The sequence below is a fragment of the Argiope bruennichi genome, chromosome 5 (assembly GCF_947563725.1).
Source record: "Argiope bruennichi chromosome 5, qqArgBrue1.1, whole genome shotgun sequence".
Classification (NCBI taxonomy): domain Eukaryota; kingdom Metazoa; phylum Arthropoda; class Arachnida; order Araneae; family Araneidae; genus Argiope; species Argiope bruennichi.
Window position 1 is genome coordinate 75,644,198 of NC_079155.1, and position 17,050 is coordinate 75,661,247.

A 17,050-nucleotide genomic window follows, 5' to 3' on the forward strand; every position below is an offset into this window, starting at 1 on the left:
GTAGCCTAAAAAAAAACACTCTTTTTTTTATCAGCTCATTTGAATGTATATTTTTAATAATTAAAGATTTCAGTACTTATATAGTAAAATATTAGAAACGAATAAAAGAAATTAATAAAATGAATGGAATTTCTTGCATTTGCCGATTATAATATATATTTTAAAATTTTATTAAAATTCAAGAAAATGGGAAAGGAGATATAAACAACACATAGTTAGAGATTTTTTATAAATTTAATGAAAATATATTTTTATGTACAGCTTATAATTATTTACCATCAAACTATCACTTCAATAATACAACAACATATCGTCTCGTATTTGATTATTTTTTCCCTTTTCTTTTGTTGCCAAGCAATCTAGATGTATCGCCAAGACATTTGCATGATATGCAAGAGAATTTGGCAATTTTAATGTAATTTGAAAATTAGCAAGTAAACCCGAGACATGTAAAAATAAAGAAGTACTTATAATTTTTATGGCATAATAATTCCGACATATATGAAAGACATATTATAAAATATGATTATGATTGATTAAAAACTAGATAAAGTTTAGATAAATTTTCTGTCTGTACTATGAAGTTATATATTAAATTTTGCTTATCTCTCTCTACATTACCAAAACAGCAAGCAGAAAGATTGACAGTTAATTAAATATGAAATCTTTACCCTCGGTTTCTTTATTATGCTCTTCAATTTAATTCGATATCTTTGTTTTTCAATACGGGACATGAAAAAATTAATTTATGTAATCTACATTATATTTTCACTATATTTAGAATTTACAGATGAAGAAAATATGCATTTTTTGATCAAAGTGTTTACTGCATGGTAGCTTTTAACAAATTATTAGCCAAAAGTAATTAAAATAATTTCTTAATTTCAAGTTCATAATTAGATAATTCTTAAAAATTTTTACAAAAGAGTTCTCAATAATTAGAGGAAGCTATCTATATTATTAATAATAATACCAATTTAAAAAATTATACATCCTTAAATTTTATATTCGTAAAATTTTTTTTTAAAACTTTGAAATTTTCGATTTGGTTTTTGTTGCAAAGGAAGAATTTCTATCTTTATATCTTTATCAAAAATTAAGGAAAAAATAAAACATATAAGAATGTTAATAAGAATAAAATTTCCATCTTAGTTATTCATACTTTGGTATTGACTTTTCAAGTAAGCTGCAAATTATGAATTAAAGATTTGATATTAATTTAATTAATTGATTAAGAAATTTATGCTTACATATTTGGATATATCTTCATTGTCATAATTGCACAATCATTCTTTTAATATTTATTTTTTTAAAATTTAATGCCCTCTTATTGATATACAGATTTTTCACACTCATTGAGTCACAATAGAGGATTTGATTATAATTTTATGATATGCTTTTATCAGTATTTCAAATAGCCTTTCCTCCTTTTCTCTTTTTTTATAATCTTTAGCGTATAAAATTATGCTCGTATGAAATATAGAAATATCATTTCTTGGAGAGGTTTTTATTTCATCCTCATTTTTAATTTGTTTCTAAAACTTTCATGTCTAATCCTAGTAAATTTAGCAGAGCTAGATCATCTTCTAATTCCGACAATTTCTGTATAAAAACAAATATACAATTTGTAAATGTTTCAAAACTAGTAGTTAACGCGAATTGTAAATGTTCTACAACATGTTAGGCGTAATATCTTGCATATTGATTTTAAAATTAGACGTGTTTTAAAATATATTAAAAATACCTTGGTCAAATTTTTCCCACAAGTTCTTCAGATTCGTAACAAATTTCGAGATCTCTCACTTTATGACTTTATTATTTCAAGATCCTCGAAATGGCCTTATGCCATTTTGAAAAATTCATTCAATCATTTTCAATTTGTTAATGTGTCTTTCTTAATTAAGTTGCAAAGGTGAAATGATCTTTTAAAAATTTCTTTGAATCCCAATATACCTAAGCGCGCTTTGCTACGCAGTAGTGTCGAGATCATTTATATGAATTTCCAATTATTAATTGTTCATCAATTTGCTTGAGTAATTGCAAAGAATGCTTCCTTTTTGACATTGGGTAGCAGATCCTTTTCTTTTATTGTTCACGGATGATTTTTATTTACAAAAATGAGAAAAATTTTCTTTTTTCAACCAAATCTTTCTTTACAAGGAACTGTTCCTCATATAAAAAATAAATTTGTTTATTCACTTTTTAAATAAAACAAAATATAAGCTATATTTAATTTCATTTAATATTGATGTAATGGAGCAAGGTTTTCATTGAATCAGTGGTATTCAGCTTTAAGCGGATTTGCAAAAATTCTTGTGAAGTCAAGTCGCAACAAGAAGGAAGATGAACCATCCGCCTTTTCATTTACTTCAAATTTTGAAAACAACAACAATCTTGATTTAATATTAAAATAGAAAATATTTGAAATCACATTGATATAATGAAAGAAAATTCTCTAATGTATTATATTACTTTTGATAGTATTATATGAATGAATATAAAGCTTGAATTTTAAGAGAAGATAAAAAGTGATCTCCCCCCCCTTTTATTTCGTAGGTAGAATTTTTGCAAAATGTAAAGTAATTTCAGATTAGCGTAATTAATCTTTTAAATAAATTTGTTTTTGGATTATTTTTAAAAAATAGATTGACAAGGCAAAATATTAAAAGATGATTTGAAGAACTTAGAAAAGATAATTTTATATTTGATATTATAGGATAGTATCATACTACTAATCGTATTTCAAACTATCCGTCTTTGGCGTCCAGTTGGTTGCCAGGATCAATAGTTGCAAAAATTTTCAAATAAATATTTTATATAAGCTGCTATTAATATCCTCCTAGCAAAGTATTTTTAAATATTGAATTTTAACAAACATATAATGCGTAATATTTTAGAAGACTGACACTGTTAATTTGCTATCAATCTTCCTAATTTTTTGTAAATTCACGCAAAATTTGTACATTAAACAGAAAAAAAAATCAATTAATACAATAACTTTCTTTACTGAAACTAAATATATATTCATTAAAAAAAATGAAAAATAGAATCACTTAAATTTCGTATTCTAAAAAATATGTTTCATAATTTACATTATATCTCACAGGATTATTCAATGGAAATTTTTTTAATTGATCATTTTGCTAATTTTTATTTCAAACGAAATAGTATATACCAACAATGGTTATGTGAACTCAACCTTTAACCACCTTCCATATTAGAGATATATTTTTAAAAGCATTACTTAACTATACATTCTCTGTGGGGAAATACCTTGACGGAGTTCGTCAGTCACAAACATTAAATAAAATATTTAATATATCAATTTTGTCATTTTTTTCATACTAAAGCTCACGAAATGTTATCTTAGTAATACGCTAAAATTAAAAAAAAAAAGGTTTTTTGATTTATTATCTGCACTGGATGAAATATCAACGTACTTGTAAATATACACATTTTTTAAAAATAATTATATCGTTAATGTAAAAATACTATATAAAGTATTATCTCGGGTAAGAAAAAAATAAATATTATAAAATATTATAAGAAAATATAAATTAATAATAGTAAATGAATAAAAATAATCTTATTGCACAAATTTTAAATGTCGTCATTTAAATCTGGAAAAATTACATCATCATCTGGAAAAATGTCATCTGGAAAAAAAATGTCATCTGGAAAAATTACAGATTGTACCAAACGATTTTTAAAAACCACCGAAGAAAATTTTTGAAGCAAAATAACAAAAAAAATTAATTAAACTTTGGGAATGATTATTCGGAGACAATTAAATAAAATTATTTAAAGTGTCTGTGATAATTTAATTCAAAAAGGATGACAATATTAAAGATGAAACAATCCTTACTAAAAGAAATGCTTATAGAAAGATATTTTTTAATGACTAAAATTAACTATTTAATTAATTGTTAAGAGATCTTCACTAAAGCATTCCAATTTATGCAAAGACATGTCAGCAAAATTTGTAGGAGGCCTATTTGTTAGCTTGGATTTAGTTGTTTAGGTTGCAATAGTTGATAATAGTAATAAATAAGTAATAAGAAGTACTTCGATCACAAGTTCGCTGTTATTGGAATATTCTGGAGGCTATTGTATATGTGGTAAAATCCAATGAATATAATGCAGCTTGATTTTGAAATTATATTATGATATTTACAATTTTTTTGAGAAAAACTTATAATTTTTAAGTGCGATTAAAGTCGTAAAAGTATACAAAAAATCATCAAAGAATAAAACAAGTTGCTTATTACAAGAGTACGATAATTAAACTGAAAATGTGTTTGAAACTACCAAACCATATTATATTCTCATGATCTAGATGGCTTCAGATTAATTATTTAAAAGAAAGAAACCATAAACAAACTAGCAGTGCCATCTGAAGTTATTTCATAGAAACATCAAACAGATTTTATAGCGTGTAAGATAATTATGCATTTCGGCTTTCATCTATATAGATTTGTTCGCAAATCGTGAGATTTCATCTGGCTCTGCCATTCACGGGACAAAAGTGCCCGGCCTTACATGGAAATTTTTTGTATGTTTTGAATTATTTCTATAATGCTCCTTTATAGTAATCCCCTACGCACCATTCATCAGAATATCAAACGAGGCCTGAAACACTGAAATAAAAAAACCCAATTGGTTCCATCGGATATCGTTGAACAATTTTCCCACGGAAGCCGTGTCGAATCTCTTGCGAGGCGAATTCTTTCGATACACCTTTCGATCCCTTCTTGTTAGGGGATTTTTAGAACGAGGGTGGTTGAATAGAAAGGGAGATTCGTCATATGAGCGGATGGAATCATTTTCGGCTATAAAAGTAATTGTTAGTATTCATTTGACAAATTAAAGTGCATTTTACTATCTCGTATACGGAATGCAGAAAGAAAACGAAGTGCAACTGACAAAAAAAAAAAAAAAAAAAAAAAAGGTTTTTATGAATCTTCACGTCTTAGATCTTCTTGAGATCGGAAAAAAAAAAAAGAATTTTGGTCTGTGATCATAATAATTCAAACACTTAACGAGACAGATGGAAAATGGGCAGGTCGAAACTATTAAAGGATATATTATGTTGTAGAAATCATTTCATACGTAAAGATGACCCTTCCTTACTTTTTGTTTTCTGATATATGAAGATATACAATGACAAAATAATATAATCTTAAAAAAATTCACTTAAATAATAAAAATTTTGACGAATCTCCATCTTTCTGGTATTCTTGAGTCTGATAAACCCATTTCTCGAATTATATCTGTAAAGTATGAGAATAACAATAGTAACAACAATACTAATAAAAACGCATTGAACTAGATGATGAAATTTGGTGTGCAGTCTTAAGATCAAATATTGGTTTATATTCGTCTACAGGGTATCTGTCATTTTTTTGTATTTGTGGGCATGATAATAAAAAAAGAAGATCCAGAGAGATGTAATTTTGCGTACAGTTTTATCATAAGAATTGTAAGTATATATCATATTTTGGATTAAATCTGTTATTCGATTACATGTCTGTATATTCGATTGCATTTGAATGACAAAACTTATAAACGCAACGAATTCTCTAAGTGAAATTTGGTATCGGTTTTGTGACTAAAATTGTAGATATGTATCAGAATTTAGTTCCATTAAGACGAAAAGAGAATGCTGTTGTTGGTTATTTTACAGCACTTGTAGCATCAACTTATATTATTCTGAGAAACCTGAGGACAGAATACTAAAAATTGTGAGAATTAGACAAGACACGAATGCTTTGTACAGCACTAGCAAGCAATAGTAACAAAATATTTATCTTTGAATTGAATTTAGCATCTTTATTGAATCTATCGTGTGATTCTTGGCAATTCCTTTGATGATCAATCCCTGGTATTTAGAAATCGAATTTGTGTTTTAGACGCATGTTTTCCATCCTATTCAAATCAAAGTTTGATTTTGAACTACAATTGTAGTCACAAAATTGCGTTCCAGATTTCTCGTATTTAAGTCATTGCCTTTCTAAATAATCGCGTTTACATGCTTTTGAAAATATGGGCTGAAAGAAAGTCACCCCTTGATGATTTGGTACTAAATTTGATAAATATTTGCACTTTCTATGTAAAATTTGAGTGCCAAATTTTACCTATAGAACTGTTTTCGTTTTGCAGTTATCGTGTTAACATATATTTGGACAGTCGGACAGTTGAACTTCCTCAGAATGAATTTCGTTCAATGTTTGATAGAAATTTAGAAATTAGATATTAAGACCATGTACCAAATTTCATCAGTTTAGCTCAGAGCCTTTCTGAATGATCTTTGTCCCAAATAGACCAACCGAATAGACAGAATTAACACAGATGAGAGCTAAAACTTGGAAATTCGCCAAAATCTCGAGTTCGAATCTTTTGAAGATTTTCTTCAGAAATAATCTAAAACACGATACACTTAAAAAATTTAATAGAAGGAAATGCTTCTCAATGAGTTTAAATATTCACTTGATGATAATTTTCTTCTAATGGCAAATTTTATTCCATCCGCAGCTTCAGCCAAAATAACTCTTTCTCTCTCTTCTTTTTTTCTCATTTTAACCCTTCTTTGCATGATTTTTTTTTTGTGAAATAAATCAGGATGATATAATTTATGCTCTAGATTAAAGAAAAAAATATGTTTAAAAAATCCTAGTGTAAATATATAATATAAAATAATTAAAAAATAGTATGTTGGAAATACTCATCATCATGCAAATTTACATGTTAAGCTCCATACAAAATCTTCAGTGTCCCTCCCTCTCTTCTAAATTTCATCACTCATTATAGCTATCATTAGCAAAAATTTCTCAGATTGGTTATAAAAAATATTCAAGAAATCGCACGTTTCTTCCAACCACAACAAACGGTGGATTGACAAGTTCAAACCCACAATAGTGATTGTGACATTTGATTTTTTTTACAGCTACTTTCCTTATTACGCAATAGTCGTGAAGAAAGTTGCCAGCAACAACCAATTTACAGTACACCTGTTTTGAGTACAATTTTTGGTTTACTAAATGTTACGATGGAAATTTCCATTATTATGCAAAGAAGGGTTAAGACGGGTATAAAACACAGTAGCTACATATTAAAAGACGGGAATCATTTCAGTGGTAAAAAAGTCAACGGATTAAAAACTGATTAAAATTTAAAAAAACAAAAACTGATTGAAATTTTTTGATATAATTGGTTACATTATAATCATATTGGGTATCTGACTGTCATATTCGAACACGAATATGACAGTCGAATTTATCGATGAAATTCATATGAGATATTTATATCAAAATTCTAGATTTTGGAACACATTCATTCAAGGAAAGATTGTTTGTCTCTATATATGTGAATATGATAATTCAAAATGGCATTAGACATCAAAATTTCTGTCTTGATCGATATCCTATATCAAAATTGCATATCTGTGTTAAATTTTGATCCAAATATATTAATGAATACAAGTATATTTTTTTCTTATAAATCTAATAATGAATAAAACCAACGGGAGTGGTCATTCCAAAATTTTCTCGCACACTCTCTAATACACTTGTCATGATAGAGAACGCCATACATGGCATTGGCGCACAATAGTTACGATATATAAACTTTCGGCAGGAATTCAGCATTTTTACTGAATCTATCGTGTAAACCCTGATTATTTATTTAGCGATTAATCCCTAGCATGTGTTAATAGTATCTAAAAATCGAATTTCTGTTTGAGCCGCGTTTTTCTCAATCGATTGAAACAAAAATTTGAAACAAAACTGCACTTGCAATCACAAATTACCATACCAAATTTGATATATTTAAGTCATTGTGTTTTTGAATTATCGTGAATTGGTTATGTTTCTGAAAGTACAGACAGTTAACCATTGACTGGTACAGACAGTTAACCAGTCAATGGATTTAGTTCAAAATTTGACAGGTGTTTGCACTGTCAACACGATATCTGCGCATCCGATTTTATCTATCTAGATCTCTTCCTTTTGTAATTATTATGTTTAATTTTATTTGAACAACCGGGCATACGGATTTCCTCTGAACAGATTTTACTCAACACCAAATTTGCAAATTCTGTCAAATTTTAAGAAGAATACGAACTTTCAATCGTCTATCTCAAATTGTTTTGGAATTATCTTTATCACAGACAGCCAGACGGACATTTCCCAGAGAGATGTTTTTTGGATTGAGAGCGGTCTAAGGATTCGTCAAAATCTAGAGTTCAAATTTTTTGTCGATTTCTATACTTTCTCCATATTATATATACGAAAAAGTAAAAAAGAAAAAACGAATACGAAAAAGAATAAAAAATACGAATAAAAAAATACGAAAATGACTGAAGTTGTTTTTATTGCCATTCACTCTCGGAGAAATCATGAAGTACATTTTTAGTGATTCCCTTTAGTTATTTGCTACACTAATAACAAAATAAACGAACACTTTTATTAATTTATATATTTAAAATCTTTTCGAATACATTAAAGTCGAAAACCGGAATAAACGAATTGAAATTTGTTGTTTATATAAGTATAAATGCCGTCTTCCGATTAGCTGTTACGTAGGGCATAAAAATAGATCCAACAGCTGTGTTACGAAGGTGAAACGCAACGTTGATAAAATGAATCACGATTCTACTTATACTGGTAGATATCTAACATAGTATCTTACGTGAGAAGATGCAAGTTTTTTCATGTTTGACGATAAGTGACGTAAAAGTTTTGTTTATTTGTTTCATTTATTTAGTTTTTGCTTTATGAATTTCCACATCAGCTAGTTTATACACCTTTTCCTCGACGTATGACCACAAGAAAAGTAAATGCAAATTTCAAAATAAAATGAGTTTTATAATTTTATTTTTGTTATAGTATGCAGAATGGGATACATATGATCCATTCTTCTCATTATGTGCACTTATATAATTGCAGTATATAATTTAAGTATATAAATTTTTAATGTAAGATTTTTATAAATCTTAATGTACGATTTTTATTTCATTCAAATGCACACACACACACACACACACACACACACACACACACACACACACACACACACACACTATAAGTAATGAATATCAACAAACCAGAGCCAGATTTCTATGACTTCCGGTACCAGATATTTTTTTTATTGATATTGAGTATTGGTAAAAACTGTTTGATCAAGGAAATTCTGCTAAATTGACAGAATATTTAATTACGATCCTTTCGAATACAGTTGGCTTCAGTTTTTATAATTAAAAAAATTGGAATATAAATTAAAAGACAGCAGTACAAAAATTTGCCTTTTGATTCAATCTAAATTCTATTTATTTATAGTATCAGACATTTAAAAAAATACAAATTAAAATATTTTGACTTTTTAAGCAACGTAAAATTAAACTGGTAACAGATTAGGAATGTTAGAATGGTATTTTAGCGTTTAATCAATACCTTATTTGAATTTGAATCAGTTCGTGCATATGGTCTTTGTAAATCAACTGAAAGTACAAAATTAATATTCTTAGATAAATATCTTAAAAGAATGAATTGAAATTTTGAGAGTTCCTGAGCAGTTATTTACTTTGCATATTTGATTGACCAGCCCTGCGATATACCAAGAATTAATAAATGACAAGCTAAAATTTTATAATTCATGAGATCTTAAATATTGCTATTCTTTTCTATTTTATATTTTGATATTTAGTTAATTTTCTTATCTTTCTTTCAACTTCGAGTTTTAATTTGGCACTTTAGGTAACCTGCTTTTTAAATTGCATCTTTATGCAAAGTTTCATTATGAAGCTAAAATTATAAATTCCCATTCGCACACATTTTTTCATTAGTTTCACTATTCTACTTCTACTCAATTAACTGGTTACCATATTTGTTGAATTTTCATCGTTTGTGTTTTTAGGTTAGAGGTGCAATTTTAAGAGAAATCATAGATTTTTAATTAGGGGGAATCTTGAATACAAAGATAGAACAAAAAATTGCTAAATACATATTTTAGTTTCCGAATGTGTTGTTTTAAGATATTTAAAGAAAGGGAAAGCACAAGATTTAATTGATGATACAAAATCAAAACTTCCAGAGAGCAAATTGGGTGACAAAAGAAGCTATTGAAATATCTAAGACATAACTGGAATTAGAAAATCGTACTTAGCTTTTTATTTGACATTCTTGCATATTGTTACTGCATAATAACTTTTTAAATCCATTAACAGCCATTTTTTTGAAATTTTTGGCCGGAAACAAAAAGTTAAACAATTGCAAAAACGTTTGCACAAAAAGTTGCTTAACAGTATAATTATATTCAAACTATGCTTTGTATAGAAAATATTTGATATTTTTGAAAAAGAATATTGTTATAAAAGGATCAATAAAATCATTTCAATAAAAAACAAAAGACTGAGTAAGTAATACATCATTACTATAGCCTCTAAATTACATATTTATGTACAGTATTTCATTGCAATATAAAAACCAAGCCAAAAGTATAATGCTGCAAATATAACAATTCTGTTCCGATTAAATTACAGAGGAATTTCAGTTTTGTTCATTTATTGTAAAGAAACGAAGCACACACACACACACACACACACACACACACACACACACACACACACACACACACACACACACACACACACACACACACACACACACACACACACACACACACACACACACACACACACACACACTATAAGTAATGAATATCAATAAACCAGGGCCGGTTTAAGCCCTCCAGAAGCTTTCAGGCAACGTTACTTTCAAGAATCTTTTCTTTAATCTTGGATTTCCTACATAGATTTTTAAAAATTAATCTTGATTATTATTTGTATAAGCAGTTTTATGAAGCAAATTCTGATTAAATTGACAAAACATTGAATTACATGGTCCTTTCGATACAGTTAGCTTCAGTTTTTCCAATGAAAAACATCGAAATAATTATTAAAAGAAAACTAAAAAAACTGCTATAAATCATTCATAGGAAAGGCATGAAACTATTTTTTAATTGTATTTGACAATGTAATTTTTTTTTGTTAGTAAGTCACCATTGCTTCAATCTGATTTTAATGATTAAGTGATTAATTGGAAGTTATTGCTAATTTCCTTTCAAAATTATTTAAATTTTGTTTTTGGCATTGATTTCAGCGAAAAGACTAATTTCAGCGTTTTCCGAATCAAATTTTTTTCATTCTTTAGATCATTTAATTTTCTTTTATGCAATAATTATATAATATTTTTAATATTTCAAGCACTTTCTGTCTAAATTTACTTAATTCATTGTTCATTTGATCATACATATTTTACTTCTCGGGGTTTAAATTTAGATGAATTCATTATGTTCATCCTTTTTTTTTTTTTTTTAATTCTAACCCTGCGTCATTTCTGCTTTCTTTCTGTAGTGGATCTTTATTTGTTGTAACCTGATTGCAGTAATTATTTTTGATTTGAGTATTCTTGAACATTATGAATTAAGACCCCACACTAATAAAGATTATTGCAAAAGTAGTAATTATTATAAATAATATATTTTTTTCTTAAACACTATGCCAATCTGCATGAGATTTTCTGCTGAAAACTTCTCGTCAGTTAATCGGTGACAGTCAGATCTAAGGTATTGAAAATAAGATAATAGTTAGCGCATTTTCTAGTTACAAAAAATTACGACAGACCGTTTGAGTTTGTTTGAGTTTTATGAATCAAAAGCCATTTTTGGCTAACTTGCGGCACATTCATGGTATCACAATATTTATAGTAATTTAAGTTAAAATTGGAACATGGAATGTCAGTGAAATCCATATGTCAAAAAATGTAAAAGACCGCAACCATGAATGAATGAAAAAATGATGATTAAAGTTATGGTACATTGCTAAAAAGCTTGGCTAATGTTTAGCCGAGATGATACTATTTTAATTCAGACGAATCGCAATGGCTGATATTATTTTAAATCAGACGAATTAAGCCTAAAATATTATTATCTTACAATGCATCTGATTAGAGGTGCTTCCGAATTAAAAAAAATCTTGACTTTGTGGAAAAAATAGGTGGTTGGAAATTTGAGAAATAATGAAATTTATTTGAATGCTATCACAACATTAAACCAGTGGGAATAGTTGCCCCAAAACTTTCTTGCATACTTTCCTATAAAGATGTTATCCCAGAGAATGCCTTACATGGCATTGGTGTACAATAGTTACAAAATATTAACATTGGAGGGGATTTAAAATTTTTACTGAATATGTTATCCTTGGCGAGATTTTTGGCTATTAATCCCTGGCATGCGGTTAATAGTATCCGAAAATCTTATTTCGATTTTTGATGTATTTTTCCCAACCGATTGAAACAAAAATTTGACACACAACTGTACTTGTAGTCATAAAATTTCATACCAAATTTGATATATTTAAATCAATGCGTCTTTTTGTTATCAAATTTACATGTTTTTGATTGTACAAACCGACAGACAATAAAAACGTTGTTGGACGTGATTTAAAATTTGATATGTATATCTGCACGATAGACTTTAAATCTTAGTGCTGAATTTTATTTATCCAACTCTCTTCGTTTTGTATATTACCGTGTTAATTTATATTCGAAAAGCCGGATAGATAGACTTACTCTGAATGGATTTTGACTCAATTTTTTTATTATCTATATATTTGGTATAAAGATCGTATACTAAATTTCTTCCGTCCAGCTCATAATACTTTTAAGTTATCTTTTTAACGGACAGACAGATAAAAATGTGTTTTTCGAAATGTATTAGTCAAAATTCTGAATTCGAATTTTTTGACAATTACAATACTTTCTCTATACTACTAAGAAAAAGTAAAAAAATATCGTTTATTTAAAGCAAAAGTTTATTTTAACACTTTCAACGCTACCGACGAGATATCTCGTCTTTCAGATACTTCCAATTACAAGTTTCTGTGGGCTAAAACGTGTCTCTTATGAGAGTTTAGATAGGTTAGACTTTCTAATACATATCTGAAGATTTAGTCCGCAGTCAGTTTTTAAAATTTTTAGTCAAATTTTAGTTCCACAAATACCTGTAATTGGAAGTATCTGAAAGACGAAATATCTCGTCGGTAGTGTTGAAAATGTTAAGCATTTTCTTTTTTTCCCCATATCCAACCATTTTGTATTAACAGATAACCAATAAATAACAAACTGTATTAAAAAAATTATTTCTTTCATACACACTTGCACATTTTGTTTTACAGAAATAACCATTAAAACATTTCGAGGGAGTCCCAGCAAGAAAATTGATAGAATTGATGTCAGCATCAAAGCCTTCTCAATCATGCTCTATAAACAAGTTACTTCCCCGATAACAATTGCAATAATCTGAAAAGACGATATCGGTTTCCTATAATCGCTGTGCCTCATCGACTGATATTTCTGAATCGGAAAAGGAATAACTGCGTCAACACGCATGCCCTTAAAAAATGGGTAAGAATCACGAAAGTGTTTTTAATTTTTCCATAAAAACATAATTTTCTGATTTTTTTAGTAGAGGATTTTACGTTGTGATTCTGATGTTTTATCTGTACATTATGTTATAAATTGAATGTGCATACATTTGGTCCTGCAGAACAGATCATCAGGTCTAATACTTGGTCTAAATTTGCCCCAGGTATACTTCAGAAGGTGAACATTTTCAGGTTAGCATTATAGAAATTTTAATTAACTAAAAATTAGGTTAAATTTTGGAATTTTTCCTCGATGACTTCCAAAATATTAAAGCACAAAAATAAGTTTAGAATCTTTTTGAAATTCAAAAAAATTAGCTTTTCAATAATATCGATTTAATTGCTGTAAATTTTTCTATTTAAAATAATTATTAAAAATATTTTAACCTTTTTTTACACCAATAGATTTCATTACTGATGTGAAGCTCAAATCGTTTTCATTATTGCTACAAATATTTTAATCTGGATCTTTCTTCCATTATCGATGATGAAGTTGTAATGTCACGGCTTCTGTTTACATAACGAGTTGGCTTCTATTAAAAGTTTAGTTTTAATAATACAATTGGAATTTTGTTGTACCAGTTAAGTTTTAAAGTCACAAATCATAGTGATGGAACTATCTTATTGTGTATTCTAAAAACTATTGTTCTTCATATGTAATATATTACTTGATATGTATAAGAATATATTTCCGTTTCTATCGTTTGAAAATTGGTTACTTATGTAAGGTTCACATTTATGTTTAATGTTATTATTTCTGTATTCATAGATACTGTGTGGCAACAGCAGTTTATTGTCATTAGTTTTCGCTACTTGTATTTGATATCGCATAAGAAATGCTCTCGTCCTTTAATATTAATTATGATCTTGACTTAACAGGTTTCTTCAGATTTTGTTAAATAACTTTTATCATGTAAGAACATGATATTGCAAGTAATTATGATCTTGACGTAACAGGTTTCTTCAGATTTTTTTAAATAACTATTATCATGTAAAAACATGATATTGCTTTGGCTTATCGGCGTATGACTGCGTTTTAATGTGCAGATTGTAAACGCTCGATACATAAAATAAACATTTCTTATTTTAGGATATTACGACCAACGATTTAAAGTATTTTAAAGAAATTAAAATAAAAACACAAACTACGTCAAATCCAAGCAACGGCGAGCATCTCACTCGTTCTATTTATTTTTACAATATGAATCTCGTTGCCAGATGCAACAGCAGAAAAATAGTGTCATTTAACACAAAAATAATATATAAAATATTTTTGATGCAATTACTTCAAAAACAAACATGAACAATTATAACAATTAAACAAATACAAAACATTAATAATTATTTATAATATTTAGTTACGTGTGAACCACAATAACTTGCGATGATGAGTTGCGTTACTCACAACCTGTTCCTACAGGCTTGAGGTTTTTGAAGCGATTTTCTTTTTGAAGCGAACAACTCGTTTTAGGAATTATGTCTCTATGTAAATACGATGAATTTTACACTTTAAGTTTGGGAGCGATTTAGTTTGAAATTAAGCTTGACATTAATTTCGTTGATTTCTATAAAAGTATTGATGAAATTCCTAGAAGGGAAGCCTATCTATCTGTATATATGTATTTCAGCATGAATATTAAAAAAACTATATCGACTAAATTTAATAAATTAATTCTTCATTACAATTGTAAGTACGTATTAAATTTTGGATCAAATTTGTAGAAGAGAAGACAATTTTTTTTTTTGTTTTGCATATTCACGTGAAATGATTACTGTTACAAAAAAACAATAAAACAAAACAAAAAAAAACAATTTAGATAAAAAAAGATCTGATAAGTGATCTCATGGCTTTATAGTTTGCTTATCTGTGTAGATTTTTCAATCTGGTTAGTGGAAAACAAGACCTCCAAAATACATACTTGGGTTTCTGCACTAAATTACGAAGTAAAAAACATGAAAAACTGCATCCTTACATGCGGAGGTCAGGGGCTAGAGGTGGAAGATAATTAAGCTTGCGGACCGCCGTGACTTTCGAGGGTTTTGTCACAACCTCCGTTTACTACCGTGACCTTCTGGACAGAGAAAAATGCCAGAGAAGAGTATTCCTGCTGGTTTGAAATTTATTTTAGAACATTAGAATGACGGGTTTTTCCCTCCTTAAAATGATATCGAACGGAAAAAGTTTAAGAAACCTTATGCAAAAGAAATAATACAAAGGTAAAATGCTATTTGGTTCTAAAATCAAGCATTGAAAGCGCAAATTTAACTTTCTCGCTCAATAAATTAACATTTTATTTCTCACATATTAATTTTATTCGCCTTATATTTATTTCAAAACTTTTTTTTAAAAAAAATCACGAATAATTTTTTAACTAACTTACCTTCCAGCAATATTACAGATGTATGAAACATCAAAAATCACATACATTATTGTCCCAAACCTTTACTTTTGCTGTTATCCAGTTTTTACTGTCCCTGCCAGCCCATTTTTGAGAAGGACCGACACCGAGATGATGGAAGAGTGGGGGATACTACCCCACTTCATCCATATTTAGTATCTATTTGCTAGCTATCTTGAAGTGGGGGGACGGGAAAGATACTTCCGATATATTTATGTATTTCGAAGCGAAGAGCCGTTAGAAATATGATGTATTTGTCATGGGATATTCCATTTATATCCAGTCTCTCCCCCTCTCCTTTTCTCATGAATGTATACATTCGTATATGGCAGTAATTTGTCGCTAGCGATATTTTGCTACAAGAGGGAATAAGTACTGGTTTTTAGATATGATATATTTTTAGTTCCAAATGTTAAAAAAAAAAGGGTAAGATGTAAGCATAATTTTGCAGTAGAATCATGTCAATTAATAATCATAGGTTTGTGATGAAATTAAAATCAAATATAATACACGAATATGCGAATATTTTAAAACAAAAACTGGTATATGCTTTTTGAAATAAAGCGTTAGAAAAATCTTAATTTCAACAGAAATCGATTTTAATGGAGTTGTAAATAACGATTCCATCATGACGATAATTAGCAACAGAAGTTTTTCCAACTTTCTTTTTAGCCCTGAAAAATACACATTATTTTTTAATCCCAAACAGTTTACATCCTGGAAAAAGTTATAAAGGGTACCAAATGTCTTTCGAAAATTCACGTCTGTTTATAGCAGAAGTGTAAAGAAGGAATGCAATTTCAAATATCATCTTCGTCATCTGAAAACGCTTTAAATTTACAAAGTCATTCCCAAAATAGCCCTTGTGTAGCTTTAAAATGGAAAAATGTGGATATTTAGAGAATTTTTTTTAATGCAAACTGATGCCGTTGACAACTCATCACTTTGGAAAACTGTATTCTAACAGTATAAAAGTAAATATAGAATCGTAAGAAAAAGCAATCGAAAAATATTTTTATACCTTTTCTTTATAATTGAATAGTAATTTGAACAATATTTATTTATATATCTTGTTCAATTTTTCAATAGTTAATAAAATACTTTTTATTCGTTCACTCAAGTTCAAATGCATTTTTTAAAACTTGTAGTGGATGACACTTGATGTTAATACAGT